This window comes from Sarcophilus harrisii, chromosome 4 (assembly GCF_902635505.1).
Source record: "Sarcophilus harrisii chromosome 4, mSarHar1.11, whole genome shotgun sequence".
Lineage (NCBI taxonomy): Eukaryota > Metazoa > Chordata > Mammalia > Dasyuromorphia > Dasyuridae > Sarcophilus > Sarcophilus harrisii.
Genome location: NC_045429.1, coordinates 247,714,854 through 247,734,792, shown reverse-complemented (window position 1 = coordinate 247,734,792; position 19,939 = coordinate 247,714,854). Strand labels below are relative to the sequence as shown.

Here is a 19,939-nt window from a genome sequence, read left to right as displayed (position 1 = left end):
ACCAAACCAGAATTCAAGTTTAAGGAAATCACACCAAGCTGAAATTTCCTGTTTCAGTACCTTGTGAAGTGGGTCCCAACTTTAAATCCTTTCATGGATTATATGTTTCTAAAATATCATTCACTTTTATTGTGCCTTTGTTTATAAGTTTTGAGTTCCAGATTTTCCCTTCCTCTCCACCCTCATTAAAAAGGCACATTACAAAACATTTCCATAAAAGTCAGGTGAAAGAAAACATAGAATCAGTTTTACTTTATCTGGGCTGAGTATGGAAAGCGTTTTTCATTATTATCAAATCCTTCAGAGTAGTCATAGATCATTATATTACTGAAAATAGCAAATGATTATCCCATAACATTGCTACTATTTTGTACACAGTACATTTCACTTTGGGGTTTTTCTGAGAGCATCCGGCTCACTTTCCATAAAGCTATAATAATATTCCATCAAATCACATACCCATATTGAATGTTGTGTATGTCATTTCCTCTTTGAGCCAATTCTGATGGAAGTAAGGTTCCCTCACTCCCCTTCCCTTCTCTCTTCCTTTCCACTAGAAAAGCTTTTTCTTTTTTTAGCAGATAATTTGCTCCATTTCACCTCTCCCTTTCTCATTTTCCCAGTGCATTCCTCACCCCTTAATTTTATTTATTTTTTTTTTAGTCCCTTGTCTCTTTCCTGATTACCTCTTTATGCTTCTCCTGAGTCCTATATTTGAAAGTCAAGTTTTCCATTCAGTTCTGGTCTTTTTTTTATCATGAATGCTTGAAAGTCCCATCTTTCATTGAATGATCACCTTTTTTTCCTGATGGCTAATGCTCACTTTTGCTGGGTAGGTGATTTTTTTTTCTTTTTTATTATAGCTTTTTATTTACAAGATTATATGCATAGGTAATTTTTCAGCATTGACAATTGCAAATCCTTTTGTTCCAACTTTTTCCCTCCTTCCCCCCACCCTTTCCTCCAGATGGCAGGTTGACTGATACATGTTAAATATGTTAAAGTATAAGTTAAATACAATATATATACACATGTCCAAATAGTTATTTTGCTGTATAAAAAGAGTCAGACCTTGAAATAGTGTACAGTTAGCCTGTGAAAGAAATAAAAAATGCAGGCGAACAAAAATAGAGGGATTGGGAATTCTATGTAGTTAGGTTCATAGTCATCTCCCAGAGTTCTTTCCCTGGGTGTAGCTGGTTCAGTTCATTACTGCTCTATTGGAACTTATTTGGTTCATCTCATTGTTGAAGGGGGCCACGTCCATCAGAATTGATCATCATACAGTATTGTTGTTAAAGTGTATAATCTTCTGGTCCTGCTCATTTCACTCGGCATCAGTTCATGTAAGTCTCTCCAGGACTTTCCGAAATCATCCTGATGGTCATTTCTTACCAAACAATAATATTCCATAACATTCATATACCACAATTTATTCAGCCATTCTCCAATTGATGCATATTCACTTGGTTTCCAGTTTCTGGCCATTACAAACAGGGCTACCACAAACATTCTTGCACATACAGGCCCCTTTCTCTTTAAAATCTCTTTGGGGTATAAGCCCAGTAGTAACACTGCTGGGTCAAAGGGTATGCACAGTTTGATAACTTTTTGGGCATAGTTCCAAATTGTTCTCCAGAATGGCTGGATGTGTTCACAATTCCACCAACAATGTATCAGTGTCTCTGTTTTCCCACATCCCCTCCAGCATTCGACATTATCTTTCTCTGTCATTCTAGCCAATCTGATAGGTGTGTAGTGGTATTTCAGAGTTGTCTTAATTTGCATTTCTCTGATTAATAATGACTTGGAACATCTTTTCATATGGCTAGAAATAGTTGCAATTTCTTCATCTGAGAATTGTCTGTTTATCTCCTTTGACCATTTATCAATTGGAGAATGGCTTGATTTCTTATAAATTAGAGTCACTTCTCTATATAGTTTGGAAATGAGGCCTTTATCAGAACCTTTGACTATAAAAATGTTTTCCCAGTTTATCGGGGTAGGTGATTCTTGATTGTAATCCTAGCTCCACTGTTTTCTGGAATATATTCTAAGCCCTCTAATCCTTTAATGTAGAAGCTGCTATAAATTTTATGTTATCCTGATAGTGACTCCCCTATACTTGAATTGTTTCTTTCTGGATGTTTGAAATATTTTCTTCTTGACCTGGGAGTTCCAGAATTTAGCTGGGAGTTTTTATTTTGGCGTCACTTTCAGGAGATTATTGGTTCATTCTTTTGATTTCCATTTTATTCTCTGGTTTTAAAATGTCAGGACAGTTTTCCTTGATAATTCTTGAAAAATTATGTCTACACCTTTTTTGATCATGACTTTTTCAGGTAGACCAATAATTTCTAAATTATTTCTCCCAGGAGCAGCTGGGTGGCTCAGAGCACCAGCCCTGAAGTCAGGAGGATTTGAGTTCAAATCAAATTCCTAGCTGTGTGACCCTGGGCAAGTCAGTTAACTGAGGGGAGAGGGAAATGGGGAGGATGTATTTCTGGGTCTATTTTCCAGAACATTTATTTTTTCCAATGAGATATTTAAGTTTTCTATCTTTTCATTCTTTGGATTTTATTTTATTATTTCTTGGTTTCTCATAAAGATATTAGCTTCCTTTTGCTCAATTCTAATTTTCAAGGAATTTTCCTTAATAACCTTTTGCATCTCTTTTTATCATTTGGCCAATTTTTCTTTTTAAGGCATTCTCATTAGCATATTCTATATTTTTGCCTCACTTTCAATTCTCCCAATTTTTCCACTATCTAATTTTAAAAATGCTCTTTGAGTTCACCTGTGACCTGAGATCAATTCTTAACTTTTTTCTTGGAGGCTTTGGACATAGCTTTGATTTTGTTGTCGTCTTCTGAGTATGTGTTTTGATCTTTCTTTTCTCTATAGTACCTTTCTATGGTCAGAATCTTTTTCTGTTGTTTACTCATTTTCCTAGCCTATTCATTAGCTTTTAATTCTCTGCACTGGTATCATGTGCTAGACTACCATCCTGTTATTACAGACTTTTCCTGCTGATTTTCTAAGTTGTCTTCAGCTGGAAAATTGTTCATCTTTTTCTGTGTTATGATGCTCTAAAATTTGTTTAGAGTCAATAGTTAAAGAAATTTGGAGGGGTTTGGGGAAGAGCGTGGTGAGTCCCTGCCTTTATTCCACGTCCTGGCTTTGCCTGTCCCCTCTACAAATCTTATTCCTACATCAGCCTCTATTACCATCTACAATTAATCTTTATCTCCCACCTTCATTTGCCTGGATGTATCTATCCTAATTAACTATGTTCCGTGATGAGAAGGAATTGGAATATATTGTCTTCATGATTTTGCATAGTTTAATAATTTTATTGAATGTCTTAAGTTCTGAGATTGTAAACCTCATCCTTCCTTACTTTCCACTAGATTTTGAGGGACAGGCAAAATTTTGAAACTGATTATTTGCTTTCTTGCATTCTTCCATTTTATCTTTTGTATTCTTCCTACATCCTGGTACTCCTTTTATCAAGCATTCAGTTTCCTCATGATAGTATCTCATGTATCTCACCAAAACTGTCCTTAACTCTAAAATGTTCCAAGAATAAAAACTCTTTGTTTGCCTCCTTCTAATCAAAACTCACCATTCCTCCAGTATGCTATCTTAGATACTAAGGGAAAACAAATTCTCAGTCTTTGTTAATTCAAACATATTAATTGGCATGTTTTAGAATAGCACAGTCAAAAAATGTAGTTGTGGAAAAGGAAAGTATGGAAGTGAGCAACTAAATGGGCTTCCCATTTTCTCTGGCAGACTACCCCTGGACCCAGCTCCTCTTTGGTAGTCTACGTTACACAGCACTTCCATTTTATTCTACTTCTGAATCCAGAGATTTTCCAAAAGTTCCAGATTTGTATACCATCCAAATTCCCCCAAAAATTGGGAAAGCAAGTGTGTATAGATACTGTATTTTTTATATTTTCATAGATTTTTAATTGTATTCTCACAACAACACTCTGAAACAGATACAGAAAATTTTAGATTTTTCATTGTTACAGATAACGGACTCAAGTTAAATCTTTAAAACTGTATGTTTAAGACTACACAGTGTGCAGTCCCACATGATGTGACAGATCATCCTCCTTCCTCCTGTGGAAGAACATTTTTCCCAGGGCTGAAAACTTTCCAAGAGAGTCATTATTTTCTGATTCCTAATCAATACTTTTACTGTTTTTAAATTTGGGAACTTCCTATATTTCAGTTGATTTATACTAAACTACTATGGATTGTACACTCTAAGACATAATAAACATTAAATCTTATTTTTATACCTATGTCTCCTATATTGAGCAATTTATTTTACAAAATTGAGAGAAAAGCCAACATGTGTATGTGTATATTATTTGTGTGTATTAGTCCAGCAAAACTTTCTCACGATGTCTAAAACTAATGTAATAAAAATTACATTCAATGAGGCCTCTTAAGAAATATTTGAGAAACATTTGGAGACTAAACTTAGTTCTAAAGAAGTAGAAGCTTAGTTATAGAAAAAATAAAAAAAATTAATCAAAGAAGAAAACAATGAGACAATCAACAACAGGACATACCATGGATTGCAGCTAATGTAGTCCTTAGGAGACATTTTCTATCTATACACTTATCAACAAAAGAAAGAAAAAACAAATGAAACTTGAACAAAAATCCATTCTCCCAACTAAACAATGAAATAGAAATTCTAAAAATTAAAGGAGAGACTAATTGGAAACAAAAAGATAATAAAAGTAGAAGCTTTCAAATAAGTTATGTAGTTAGCTAATAATTTTTATGGGAAAATCAAATACCAAAAATGAAAATAATAATTAGAAATGAAATCTAATTATTTTGTTCCATCATAATGAATGAGTGAATACTTATTAAAAATATAACTCTCAGATTAACAAAAGAAAACTTAGACCAATTAAAAATTAAAAGACATTAACCTATAAATGAGCTCTCAAAAACCTCCAAGACCAGATGATACACAAATGAATTTTAACACATTTAAAGAATATTTCCAAAATTACATAAACTTTTCAGAAATATATTTCTATGATTATAAATATTGTCTTGATAGCTAAACCAGTAAGAGAAAAAAAAATATTGACCATAATGAGCAAATTTTTTCAAACTTTAAAATATGAACAAAATAGGCTATAGCAATATAACACAAAAGTTACAAAGTATTATCAGGTTGGATTTCTATAAAAAGCGGAAAACACTTGATTATATAATTATACCAAAAAGACTTTTGACAAAATCCAAAACTTGTTTCTCAACAAAAAAAGAGAAAACATAATCAAGACCTGCTTAAATATTGTAAATCTCTAAAACCAAGAGTAAGCATATCTAATGGGGAAAAAGAAAGCTTTCCAATAGCAATCAGAGGCAACTCAAGAATGTTTCACAGCTATTCAATGTTAGAAATGCTAGCTGTAGCAATAGGACACTGAAAAAATTAGCATTGGAAAATAGTTACTTTTTGCAGATATGATGTTTTATTTGGAAAAAATTTAAAGTGTCAATTAAAAATTAATTGAAACAAATTCAATAAAATTTGCAGAATATAAAAATCTACACAAACCATCGACATTCCAGCACATTATCAGTAAAAACCCAGCAGGAAGGGATAGGAGGAGATTACAGTCAACAACAGAGTGGATATAATCTTTGGGATCTTATTTACTAAGACATACCCAGCTGCTATATGAATCCAACTACAAAGGAGTTTGGCAAAAATAAAGACAAAAATAAAGAAATGTTCATTGTCCGTGGTAAGAATTCAATATAATAAAAATTGATGATATAAATTGACATTCCTATTCACTGTCATGGCAAACTATTAAAGGATTATTTTGTAGGACTACAAAACATTTGAGTTTTTCCCCTTAGTTTAAACCAGCTACAACTTTTTAATTTTTTTTTTTTTTTTGTATGGTGATTGTTTTGATAGCAGTGTAATCCATTTTGATTTTACAACATTTTTATTGATTGTCCAGTATGTGCCAAAACACTATTTTAGGGTGAGGAATGTTCAAATAAATCTGTAGTCTCATTAATTTTGAAGTTCTCTTCAGGAACGGAACCCATCCATGCTTGCCCATTCTGTGTGGTTATTTTCCAGACTTTTCCATAAGTTCACCATAGAAGAGAGAATACTCAATTTGCTGAAGACTTTAATTTCTGCTGACATCCCAAAGGTACTAGTAGAGCATTCTTGTCTATATCATTCCTTACTCTTGCCATTTGAGCTCTTGTCCTATCATGAAATTCCTTGGTATCCTTCCTTCACTTTCTTCTGTTGTTCTTAGTTCTTTAATACTTATGTACTGCTACCTATTCACATCAATTTTATGCTTCTCTATTGTTCCCTGTGATCTTTATTTTTAGTTTTTTGAAGACAATTGATTTCAGGACTCACTGCCATATATCAAGACCAGTAAAATGTTAGTTTTGAAAAAAATGGGCTGTTGCTTTCATGGGAAGCATGAAGTCAGCAAAAGATCTTTGTAGTTGCCTAAAGATAATTCCACCTCTTCCCTTCCCCTCATCTCCATCCCCATTCTGTTCTGTTTTATTAGTTCTGTTCAATTTTGTTCCCATATTAGTGTCTGTCTATATTAAATGTCCCAGATTTATAAAGTGTTGCACCTTTTTTTTGAATATCAAATGCAATTTTGGCATAACATTTTTCATCATTTGGTATTTCTTATGTGAATGATCATGTGAATATTATAGATTTCTTCCCAGAATTTCCTTTGAACTCTTTGACTTAATGCAGGAAACATAATATACTATCCACAGAGAAGCTTTGAACTCTCCTCTAGATTTGTTCCACCAGAGTGCCAGATAGTTTTGGTGAGCATATATCTCTCTGTTGTATGCTTTACATGTTTATTATCAGAACATCATTGAACAGGGTTATTTATGTTATTACATCTTCCAAGGAATCTTAAAGATATAGATAGGGAGAGGGGGGGAAGGGGCAGCTTATTATAAAAGAATCTACAAGGTAGTTTTTTGTTCCAAGTTTATTTTTTTTTCATAGTCAACAAATAAATATATTGGGAATCCTAGATTTACTATATTTTAGTTAATTCTGAAATAAGATGTAATTCATTAAATACTTTTCGTAAAACTTTCTTGTTCCTTCTAATATTTTTATGAAGAGTGCCCACAACTTGAATGTTGGTAAAGTTTTGATTTAAATGGAAAAGCATATATATCAGTAATTAATCATATTTATTGATATTAAGAAGGTCTAAAGATTCTTCCTTCTCCCCACCATTGGTATCTTCTTCACATACCTTGTGTATCCCTCTCTCAGCACTCTTATTGAGTATGTTGCATCCATAAAAGATTTCTGTGTACCACTGGCCTTTTCTAGATGCTTTTCTTATTTTTCCCCCAAGGCAATTAGGGTTAAGTGACTTGCCCAGGGTCATACAGCCAGTAAATATTAAGTGTGTAAAGTCAGATTTAACTCAGTTCCTCCTGACTTCAGGGCTGGTGTTCTACCCACTACAACAACTAGCTACTCCTTCTTGTTCTTTTCAATGTCATGTCTATCTATTATTTAATTGTATCTGAGACTGTAGTGTTAGAAGGTCCATGTGTGATTATTCCACTGCCCTTAATAAAGAAAACATTTTTATTATAACAATTTTTGAAAAAGTTTCCTACTTTTTTCTATATTTAGTAGTTCTTCCATTTGTTTCCTTAAATTTTCCCTTGAGATGACTTTGCTCAAATAGATGTTTTTTTAAGTTTTATTTAAGCTTTTTTCCCCCACTAATATATTACTCTCTTCTTTATAATTTGAAATGACTCATAATTGTAAGTTTAAACTTTTAAATCAATAATTTTTTTTTTTGGCTGAGACAATTGGAGTTAAGTGACTTGCCCAAGGTCATACAGCTAGGCAGTATTAAGTGTCTGAGGCCAGATTTGAACTTGGGTTCTCCTCACTTCAGGTCTAGTGCTCTATCCACTGAGCCACCTGAGTGGCCCGCAAATAATCTTAATCTCTTAACTTAACAATTATGTTAAATTCTTGTTAACCAAGATGCTCTTTGGGCTTCTTTGAGCTTGTTTTAACAATTAATTTACATGGGTTATCTTATGGATAAAATTAATAAAGTCTAAGGGTTAGGGATACAAAGAATTTTTAAAATTATATTTCCCCTCAAGCAGCTTACAATTTAGTTTTGTATAAAATGTAACATGAGAAGTAATATGGTTTAGTGCATAGAAGGCAAGGCTCAGAGTCAAAAAAAGAGACCTTGAGTTCAAGTAGACATACAATGATCTTGAGCCAGTCACTTAACTCTCCCCAATATCTCCAACCATGTTTCTTACACTCTAGTTGCAGAATAGTTACCAATATGCATTTATAGAAAGGATCTCCTCATGAAAATTTCCCCCCATATCTGTGAAATCACAAGTCCAGATAAAAGCAAAAATGATACACAACACACACACACGCACACACGTATTAGGTTTACAGGAAAGGTCAAAGAGAGTAGCATGAGAGATTCAAGAAAAATGAACACTCAACAGGAGTCAGAAAAGACTGCACAGAGGAAATGTCACTTGAACTGAATCTCCAAGAAAGAATTTCTGCAGAGATGTGTAACAGCAGATAAGACATTTTTTTCATTTTCTTACTTTTCACTCTTTGCAGCAAAAAAGCCTGGTTTTATAGTTTTATCAAGGAGGGTTGGGGAGATATGTTTCTTGAATTCAAAACTCTAGGAAAAATAAGACAAGTTACCTCTCTTCCCTATGGACCTCAAGCACAGAAAAAAAACAACAGAAAAGAATACTTGTTCTATTTCAATGAGGAATAGAATCAACAGCAGAGCCAAGAAAACATTATTTTTCTGTGAATCTAAGACTATATTTTTAAGTTTATAAGAGGGGAGAAGAGTATATTAGGGATAGCATGTCACAAAAATTTAATTAGTTTCAGTGTCAGTTCTTCCTCATACCACTTTTAGTCTGCTTCTATCTAGAATCCTCATCTTTCATTCCATTCATAAGTTCATTGAATTAATTCAGCCCTGTAAATATAGCATCATATAGTTATTGCTTTCGGCTGTAAACTATTTAGAGTCTGTGCTAATCCTTTCTCAGCCAATGTTCCATAAGCAGGTCACCTCCCATTTCTCATAGGCAAAGTGGGAAGAAAAATAGCATCTGTGAGGATCAAATGAGATAATATAAGTATAGAATGCACCTTAAAATCCATTTTCATAAAATTGATCAATTCTCCACACCTACATGAAAAGACAGATTTGGAGATAAAGGGGATTCTTCTTGCTCTTCTAGCTTCCAGATTCAAGAAAGAAAGCATGTGGTTCCAGATTCTCTTCAGCTGTCTGAAAGGAGAAATTCCAGCACGAAATCTACTTAAGAAAAGGTAGCACCTCAGTCATGTACTTATCTCCCCAGCTTACTATACTAAAGACTTTTAAAAAATTTCCTCTGAAATGAGGACTCTCAGTTGAGCTGAGTTATCTTGTTCCCAGTGATAGAGTTCTCCATTCTATAGTGTTTGGCATATTCTCATATGTATACTTTCTTTGATTTGTTTTGCTATTGACTTTAATAAATGAGTATTTGCTATTCCCTACATGTGTGCATTATAGAATTGGTGAAGAGTCAAATTTTAGATACACAGGTAGAGAGAGAGAGAGAAATAGATAGATAGATGATAGATATTTCTCAGTTTGGGGGGGTATTCCTTCCCCATTAAAGGATGGTAATATATATATATATATTATAAAGATATAATTCTAGCCTGGTAAAATGACCAGCCTCTTCCCCCAACCTCCTGCTTGCCTTCCTAGCATGAAACAAAATCTTCCTTGGAGAAGGGTGAGAAAAGAAGATCCTAGAGATAACTATTCTTGCCTCCCTGTGAGCCACATTAGACAAATCCATGTAGACATATGACTTACATAAGCAGTACAACATACCACCATATACTTTACATATGTCAGCTTTTATTTATTTAAACTATATGGATAAATATATATATATATATATATATATATATATATATGTACGTATATATATATATATGAAGCACTTCACAAACCCTATAAAGTGTTTATACAAATACTATAGCTTTTAGAGCCTGAAGCCACCCAGAACTCTGGAGAAGGACATTTCAGAACTCTAATAATTAGGCACCTGATACCAGCCCTCAGCTCAGACCTATCCATAAGCAAGTTGGAAACAGAACCAAATAGAATAGGTGATGAGGAGGTTGCTCTCCTTGGATCTTGGGGATACATGTTAGAAGGCAGTTATTAACTCAGTAACTATCAATTCTATCAGTATCAGTAACCTAATGTCCAACTATCCATCGAGGCCTTGGTCTACAGCAGAAAATGAAACTAGCTTCTTAGGAAGGAATTTTTTGGGAGGAAAAAAAGGAATGAGAATGAAAGAAGTCTTGAACTTGTAATGGAGACTGAGGCAGAAGCTAGGGACTGATATAGCGTATAGATCCAGATCTGCAGCAATAACAGATTAATACTACAAAAAGAATTAAGACTAAAAAGTGAACTTTATAATACATCCCAAAAAAATGGAGTATGGAAATAATAAGTAAATAGAAGAAAACACCAAACAGTGAAGCATTGAAAAACCCAACCAGTAAAACCTAGGAAAAAAAGAATAACTCCATAATTATAACAAACAGAGCCTCGGAGGGGAAAAAAAAAAAAAAAAAGAATGAATTGGCCACCAGAATTATAATAATAGTACTGAAATAAAGAAGCTAAGAGAAAGTGTGTGTGTGTGTGTGTGTGGGGGGAATTGTATAACTGAATATATCACAAGATTGAAGACAAATAGGATGAGTTCACCTATAAAACAGAAAAGAGCAGCAGAATGGATTAGAGAATAGTTTTTGGTTTTGTTTACAAGAAACACAATTGAAACAAAGATTCACACAGTTAAAATGAAGGACTAGAGAGGTATTATTCTTCACAAAAAAAAACAAAACAGGATAAAATCAACAGAGAAGGCAGCAATAAAAACTGATATAGTCAAAAGAAATAAAAAAAAGTGACATTATATTGAAAAGAAGCATAAATAAGGATATATAATATTAATAATATGTATACTTAATAGCTTGGCACCTAAGTAATGTTTTAAAAGTTAATATAACTTGGGGCAGCTAGATGTCACAGTGAATAGAGCACCAGCCTTGAAGCCAGAAGAACCTAAGTTCAAATCTGGCCTCAGACACTTAACACTTCCTGGCTGTGTTGATCCTGGGCAAATCATTTAACCCTAATTGCCTCAGCAAAAATAAATAAATAAATAAATGAAGTTACTAGAACTACTGGGAGAAATAAATAGCAAAATTGCAATAAAGACTTTGAATTATTCTTTTTCTTTCCCTGGACAAAAATAACAAAAAGAAAATAGGAAAAAAATCTGAATTAAAATTTTGGGAAAGTTAAATATGAAAGATCTCTAGAAATTTTCAGTGAAAATAGGAACATACCTGTCAGGAAGCCTTTTCTGATCTGGACGTAGAAATTAACAAATAAATCAACAGGGAAATCTTCAACAGCAAAAAAAAATAATGGATTCCAGATCTAGTAAATAAGTTAAGGCATCTGAATAAATATTATTAAACAAATGCAACAGATTCAGTGTGATATGAAAGGAACCTGTGGAATTTGTGAACATGGAACAACATGCAGTGGTTGAAAAGACTTTTATGTTCAAGGTCTGAATTTTCTTCTTCCTGAGCCTTTGATAATTTCAATCCTTTTTGTCTCTTATTTTCCTCTTTTGCTCACTTTTGAGTCTCACATGTTGGTTTCCTTGTGTTATGGACATGATCAGAGGTCCAAGACCCCCCCCCCCCCAAATGATGAAAAGTCTTTGGAGGAAATGGAGTCTTTATGACATTCTTGCAGGAAGTGGGCATAGCCTTATGGTAGAGGAATGCACTGCTACAGAAGCAAGAATATGATTTTATTAACTAACCCCCTCCCATGTACCACCCAATCTCCTCCCAGTTGTTCCCGATTGGTCAATATTCTAATTGACAGCCCTCACCACCTTGTTCATGTCCTCCTAGATATGTTCCCCCTCCCTTGTCATATGTCCCATGGTCAAAGTGAAAAATTACTACTACAAGTTAATATGCAATTAGCCTATTATACATGCTTATTGCCCATTTGCCTTTGCCAGATCATTGATTCCAACTAGTTTGAACTAGATCAGGGTCTGTGGTAAGACTGGTTGAAAAGGATACATGGACCCATTTCTGACTGCTTGGATGTATTTGTTAAACAACTTTTAATTATTCTCAGAATTCTAGCTCTCAGTAGAAAACAAACTTATTTTGTTACCCAGTCCTGGGGGTCATCACAGTTGGGGGCCAAATATTAAAATGTTTCAGTCTCCTTCCATGCTTGGCAACTCATGGTTCACCAGCCTCAAATGACATTTTCAGTGGTCAAAACTTGCCCCAGCTAGATGCCATCCTTTCCTTCAGGCTTAATAGTCTACTGCACAGTAGACTACTGCACTCTTATGCACACCCTACACATACCCCCACCCATTACACACACACACACACACACACACACACACACACACATACACACACACACCTGCCCCATGCCTTGTTTCTTAACTTTTTTGCTGTTTAGAGACTTGGAGCACTGGTGCTATAGGTTTGGTCCCCTACCTGCACTGGCTTTGCTAGTATATAGGGTTGTGGCCTCTGCAAGCAGGCTTTTGATCCTAAAGGACTGTGGTTCTCTGGCCGGTGCAGCCAGGGTAAATTCTGCAGCCTGGAATCAGTGTCTCTATAGCACTCAAAAAAGGGAGAGGGAAGTGGGGTGACGGGTGGGTTTTGTGGCAAGCCTGTCATATTCTTAGATCTGTTAGTGCCAGCCTTCTTGCTAATAGTATGAGAAACTGGGGAGGAGTGCTGAGTGAGATCAGCATCAATAAACATCAGTCTATGAGCACCAATTTAACCTTTTGGTCCTAGACCATAGAGTCAACTGAAGTTGCTTTATCTATGGTGTTCTATTTGAGGAGATTTGAGAAGTTGAAGGGGTCAAAGAAAATAGCTAATCCTCCCATCTTATTGTTCATATGGCTTGGGTACACAAAGGATCAAGTTTTGCTCTGTGACTAATTACAGTCTTCTAACACTCTTCTGTGTTTGATAATTACCAATAACGACCATTTGGCATTTTCTGATTCTGGTTATAGCAAGCTCGGGTAGACTTATAGTCTACAAGGTTTCAAAGAATGAAATAGAAAGCTCTATAACTGAAATAGAATATATATAATATAAATAGAAAGTTCTATAACTGTGGAGACTCCATTTCAAATCTATTTTTTATTTATTGAAGATCTCATATCGAATGAACATTCCCTGCCCCAAGGCCCTAGTAGAGAAGCATAAAATCTTGTGATTCATACCATCAATAAAGTCTACAACAACCTGTATCCACTGGGGACATATCTGGCCTGTAAGTAATAGTAGTTTTCCCACTGGAGACACATCTGGCCAGTTCTAGTTGGGCAATAAAACTCCTTCCTTCCTTCCCTCCTTTTCTCCCTTCCCTTTCTTTGTCCCTTCCTTCTTTCCTTGTAAAATAGGCATCAGGAGTGGTAAATATGAAATAGTTTCAGGAGAGCAAGTGATTGTAAAAAAAAATGTTAAATAAAAATAGCTTGATGGAGATTCAGTTCTCAACATAAAGAAATTGTCATAGGTATCTATCACAGAATATATAGGAGTGCTGTTAAGTGAATTAACACACAGGAGGTAGGAAGGAAAGAGGTTTTGACAATTAACAAGGGGAAAGACAAGTTCCTAGTGGAATTCACAATTAGAAGGAAGATGTCATTAAAGGGAAAATGCTATTCGTGGGAATATACCATTGACTGGCAAGCTAAATTCATAGAGAGCTTAGCAAATTAACTCAAAGCAGATTAATAGAAGAAGGGGCTTGCACCAGTGATTGGTGAGCCTAACCTTAAAGGGGTTTTTACACCCTTAAAAGACTTAGCTAGAGAGGAGGAGCCAAGATGGCAAAATGAAGGTATGGTTTTGTCCAAGTTCTCCCCCAGACCCCTCCATAAATCTTTTAAATAATGACTCTAAACAAATTTTAGAACATCAGAACCTACAAAAAGAGGGAGTGAAATAATTTTCCAGTTGAAGGCTACTTAAAATGCTAAGCAGGAGGGGTCTGTTTGCATTGGAGTGGATCTGGCGCACAATCACTGTATGGACCACACCAACCTAGGGCATCTCAGCAAGAAAGGTTTGGGGAACACTAGGGTGTGAGGGGAGCACCATTCAGCATCAGGCTTTGAGAATCATTGAAACAGTAGCAGCAGCAACTGAGGATAGCGACTTCCAGAGATCTTAGCTCATAGGTGGAGGATGGTGGGGGAGAGTCCAGAACAGTTAGTCAAAAGGAGATTGCAGGAGCAACTGTCATGTGGCAGGACTGGTGCTTTGCCCCTACTAGGATCTGGGTAGCAGTGATGGCTTACATTATAAGTCCCTAGAAGGATCTCTGAAAACAGCTGCACAAAACCTCTGAAGCTTGAGACATTGCACCCTCTACCCTGAAAACAGCCCTACTTTAACAATGAGTTAAAACGAAGTAATAGGCTAGAAAAATAAGTAAATGGAAGTCATCAGGAAAGGGAAATTATAAAGGACTTAGCAAGAATTTTCTATTTGCATTCCTATATGGGAAGATACTTGTAACTCTTAAGAACTTTCTCATTAATTAGGGCAGTTAAAAGGAATATATATATAGACAAGAGGGCACTGGTGTGAGTTGAATATGAAGGGAAAATATCTAAAATATAAAAACAAGGGGTAAGAAAAGAATATACTGGGAAAAAGGAAAGGGAGACTGTAATGGTCTAAATTATCTGCCATAAAAGAGGCAAGTTTTACATTGGAGTGGAAGAGGGGGAAGGAGAGAGGGAAAGTAAGTGAACCTCACATCAGAATTGGCTCAAAATGGGAATAAAAGATACACTCCATAAGGGTATAGTAATCTATCTTACCCTTCAGGAAAATAGGAGGAGAAGAGGATAGGAAAAGGAAGGATAATAGAAAAGAAGGCACATATAGGGAGGGACTGGTCAGAAGCAAAACATGTTTTGAGGAGGGACAGGGAGAAATAAGATATCAATAGTAATAAAAAGCATTTTGAAACAGGTTTCTCTGATGAAGACTTCATTTCTCAAATGTATAGGGAACTGAGTCAAATTTATTAAAAAAAAAAAAAAAAAGCTATTCCCCAATGGATAAATGATTGAAAGATATGATCTCTGTCCAAAGGGTTATAAAATCTTGTGTATCCTTTGATACCTAACAATACTATTATGAGTAATGAATCCCAAAAGAGATTTTCTAAAAAGGGAAAGAGGACCTATGTATGTAAAAAATATGCCAGTTATTTTGTCAAGTTAAAGAATTGGAAATTGAGGGGTATGTCCATCTATTGGGGAAATGTCATGTTTGGGCTAGCTTTCTGGAGGTCCTCTGGACAGGCCTTGGTCTCAGCAGGATAGTCACCAAGAGGATGATCAGGAATAGAATCTAAAGTCTTTATTCTCTCCTTCACAGTCTGTCCCAATCTGACTCCTTCACAGTCTATTAACTCTGACTGTGTCCCCAGTTCTCTTGTAATGCCGGAGAAACTGAGCAAGACAGAGATTAGAAATCAATTCAATAGTTTATTAAGTGGAGAGAGATACTGGGACCAATGGATCCATGTTTGGTCCCAGGGCTGGACGAGACTATCATCTCAGAGTCCAAATATCACAGGGCAAGCTTTTTATAGAATAACAAGAACAATGACATAATGGGGGAGGTACCTGGGTGGGGATAAATTAATGGGGGCGGAGGCCCCTAGGATGACACAATGGAGGGAGGTTACTGATATTCTAATGACATCTAAAATGGATAAACCTTTGTCCTGTCAAAGATTAAGAAGGAATGTCTATAACATAAAGAGATAAAACCTTCATCTCATCAACCATTTAAAAGGGAATGATTATAGCTTGAGATTTTGGGGCAGAGCAACTTAGGTAGGCCTTTATCTAATCAAACATTAAGAGGGAAAGATTATAACCTGAGGCAGAATAAATAGGACAATTGGAAAAACTGGGTCACGACATTAAAAGGGAACTTTGACACAACACTCTCAGCCCTTAAATACCCTATTACAATTATCATTACAGCATACTGAGTATATGTGAACTAGAGAACCATTACATCACCATACTAAGTCCTAAGTATATGTAAACTAGAGAACCATCATCTCATCAATCACACTGAGTTAATACCATGCTGTAAGTATCTTTGCTTCAAGTATACTTTTCCAGAGTTCCAGCCCTCTACAGGGAATAGCTGAATAAATTTTGGTATGTGACTATGAAGAAATATTATTGTTCTATAAGAAAAGAGCAGACTGTTCTCAGAAAAACCTGGAAAGTCTTCCATGAACTCAAGCAAAGTGAAATGTATTATATACATAGTAATAGCAAAGTTATGGAATGATGAGTTATGAATGACTTTGTTATTTTCAGCAATACAGTGATCTGATAGCTCTGAAGAACTTACGCTGAAAAATGCCATCCATACCCAGAGAAAGAACTGATTGTCTCTGAACACAGATTTAAGCATACTTTTTTTTTCTTGAGGTTTTCTTTGGGGAGGAGGGGGGAGAGGGAGCAGCAAAGAAAAATGGTGAGGGTGAAGATCTGTGTTTTCTTTTGTAACTGACTTATGGAAATGTTTTGCACAACTTCACATAGGCCTCACTGGGGTGTGGAAAAGGAAGGGAAAGAATCTGGAACTCAAAATTTTCAAAACAAATGTAAAAAAAAATTGTTTTGCATTTGAGAAAAAAAAAATTAAGAGAAAAAAATGTAGCTATGACAAAAAGACACCATGAGACAATGAGGAAAAGGGGCTATCAAGAAGAAAAACATCAAGAGGCAGGACACTATAGTAAGCTAACTCTAAAAAATATTTAGAGAAGGTCTATATCAGGAATGGATATTTTGTAGGAGAAATATAACTTCAGAGTGGGACTCTTAATTGGAAGTACTAGCTTAAGAACTAAAGGCTCACTTAAGTCTGAGATGATTCCCATCAATGCTCTTCTTGCTTGTTTCAGAAAGTGTTACAATCCCATCAGTGTTTTAAGCTTTCTCTGCTGAAACCCATCTAGCTACCTCATCCCTTCCTCCCTCCATTCTTCTCTTTTTCTCTCTTCCTATTTCTCTCTCCCTTTCTTTGACTTCTTTTCCCCTTCCCTCTCTCTTCCTCTTCCCTCCCTTCTCATTTTCTCTCCTTTCCTTTTCAAGAAAAAAGAAAAACCTGTAGATACTTAACAAATGATTATTAGTTGGTTGACAAAAATGTGAGGCATTAATATTATTTCCCTGAAATAGTAATTCTCTTAACAAGAGATTGCACAGCAGGTGATGAATTGTTTGGATTGCAGCAATGCACAAAACTGCCTTCTTAGACAGAAGGGTTTGTGACCAGATTCAGTCAAGGAAATACCTACATTGATGAAATCATTCATCTTTTGAAGAAGTAATTCTCTAATTATATATCTAGAATTACAAAAGGTCTTTGAAGTTAATGTTTAGGTGGTTATGTTTGAACTGATTTTATGAGACTGACACCTATTTTGAAAGAATGAGTTTTAGAGAAGAGTCAAATAAGGTGAAATACCTCTGATTCACCAGATTGTCCATATTAATTGTGTGTATGCTGTGGTAGAGGCCTGGAAATAACTGATCCCACTAGAAACATAATGGAAAGGTGATCTCATATAATTTAGACCAAATGACTTTTAATAGAATTAGCCAAGAATACAGCCTTAGGGGAACAGTAGGACATTTTTTCACAGCAAATTAGCTTAATACTTCCCTGTTTCTACTCCCAGACAAGATGACTACCTGAACAAGAAGATTTTACAATCATACTTACCTTCACCAGACAAACTGAAGTTGTTTTATTTTTGTTTTGTTTTGGTTAAGTGACTTGTCCAGGGTCACACAGCTAGGAAGTATTAAGTGTCTGAAATCAGATTTGAACTCAAGTCCTCCTGACTTCAGGACTGGTGCTCTATCCACTGTACCACCTCGCTGCCCCAAAACTGAAATTTTTACCAGACCAAATAATGACATTTGTCTCAATATAAAAACAACAGTAAGAAACATCTTCCCAAGAACCTCAGAGGAAGTCCGTCAAAAGCTTAAGGAAAATAGGAAAAGGTGCCAGTACAGGAAGATTCCCAACATGACTAGCTTGCCAAGGATGTATAGCATGAAAGAACTTGTGGTTAGATTCACCAAAGCAGAAGGTTCCCCTGACATCTCCAGGGTGTTCAGAAAGCCCATGATAGAGATCTCAGAAGTTCTGGGAAGTAGTAACAAGTAGCAAGCACTGACTGGAACATAGCAGAATAATGCTCATTACCATATACCACAGCCTACTGCTCTGATGTGTCTAGCAGCTTATCCTGGACTGCTAGTGATGACCCTGAAGAGCCAGCACTCAGAATCACTTAAGATTCAGCGTGGCTTAACCCAGGAAGGCAGAGGTTAGTGCAGAAATGTCAGTGATCAAGAGCAAGATCAAATAGGACTGACCACTTCATACACAAATGCACTCAAGAGAGAAACCTAGCCATGGCACAAAATACCAATACAGGAACTAAAACTGTCAAGATGAATAAATCAAAGGAAAAATCCAAAGGAATCAAAAATTATTGCAAATCTAAATATTCCCCCAAAAGGAAAAAGAATAATTTTGTAATAATCCTAGACTCAAAGAAAAAAATGGATTTTGCATAAGGACAACATAAATGAAATAAAGCATAGAATTAAAAAAATTTAAATTAGGATCCTGGAGGAAGAATAATATATGGTTGATTGGTTGGTTGGTTGGTTGTTGCCCTTCAATATTGAAGAGAACTAAAATGACATCACTATGTTGGGATCAAGGTACAGAACATCTGACTAAATGAACAGTTCAACACAAACTTTGAAAGCTCTGTCAGAAATAAATCATCCACATAAACATTTGAAGTAGAGATGTGACTAAAAATTTCACAACTCATTTCTTTGCTCATAAAGCACATTGCCACCTTTGATCTGAGTACACTATTCTGGGCAGTCCTGTGCCAATGTCTGCCATATCTCACAATTTCAAAGTCCTTCAGAGAGAACTTGAAAATGTCATTGTATTGCTGCTTCTGACCCTCCATGTAAGCACTTGCCTTGTGTGAGTTTTCCATTAAAAAAAATCTTTTACACAAATGGTCATTTGGCACTTGAACAACATGGCCCATCCAAAGGAGTTGTATACTCTGCAGTAAAGTTTGAATGCTTGGCAGTCCAGCTCAAGAAAGGACCTCAGTGTTCAGCACTTTATCTTGCCAGGTGATCTTCAGAAATCTTCCTAAAACAATTCAAATGGAAGCAATTCGGTTTCCTGGAACGGTCCTGGTTATACTGTCCATGTTTCACAAACATACATCAAGGTCAACACAGTACCTCTGTGACCTTCAGAACCTCCCAAACACTTAACTAGCTCTGGCAATGCATGGATCAACCTCATTATCAATGTGAACATCCCTGGAAAGTATATTGCCAAGGTAAATAAACTCCACAGGATTCAAAGTTTCTCCATTTGAACTCCAGACAGTTCCACATATGGATGGTGTGCTGCCTAGTGGAAAATCTGTTTTTCTTGTGTTCATTGATGTACCAAAATTCACACCATTCCATACTTTGTTGCATCTCAGCTTCAGAGGCTGCTTTTCGAGCAAAAATAATGTACAGAGTAGAAAAGAAAAATTAACAAAGTAAT

General features: G+C 35.5%; 1 long non-coding RNA gene across 1 annotated transcript in view; it reads left to right on the top strand.

Moving 5' to 3' along the window:
* The first annotated feature begins 5,967 nt into the window (after positions 1 to 5,967).
* Positions 5,968 to 19,939, top strand: part of LOC116423179 — a 54,230-nt gene continuing 40,258 nt past the window's right edge. Inside the window, exons 1-2 of the long non-coding RNA XR_004233668.1 lie at positions 5,968 to 6,218; positions 9,349 to 9,439. This is a non-coding gene — a long non-coding RNA (uncharacterized LOC116423179). The remainder of the gene's footprint in view (positions 6,219 to 9,348; positions 9,440 to 19,939) is intronic.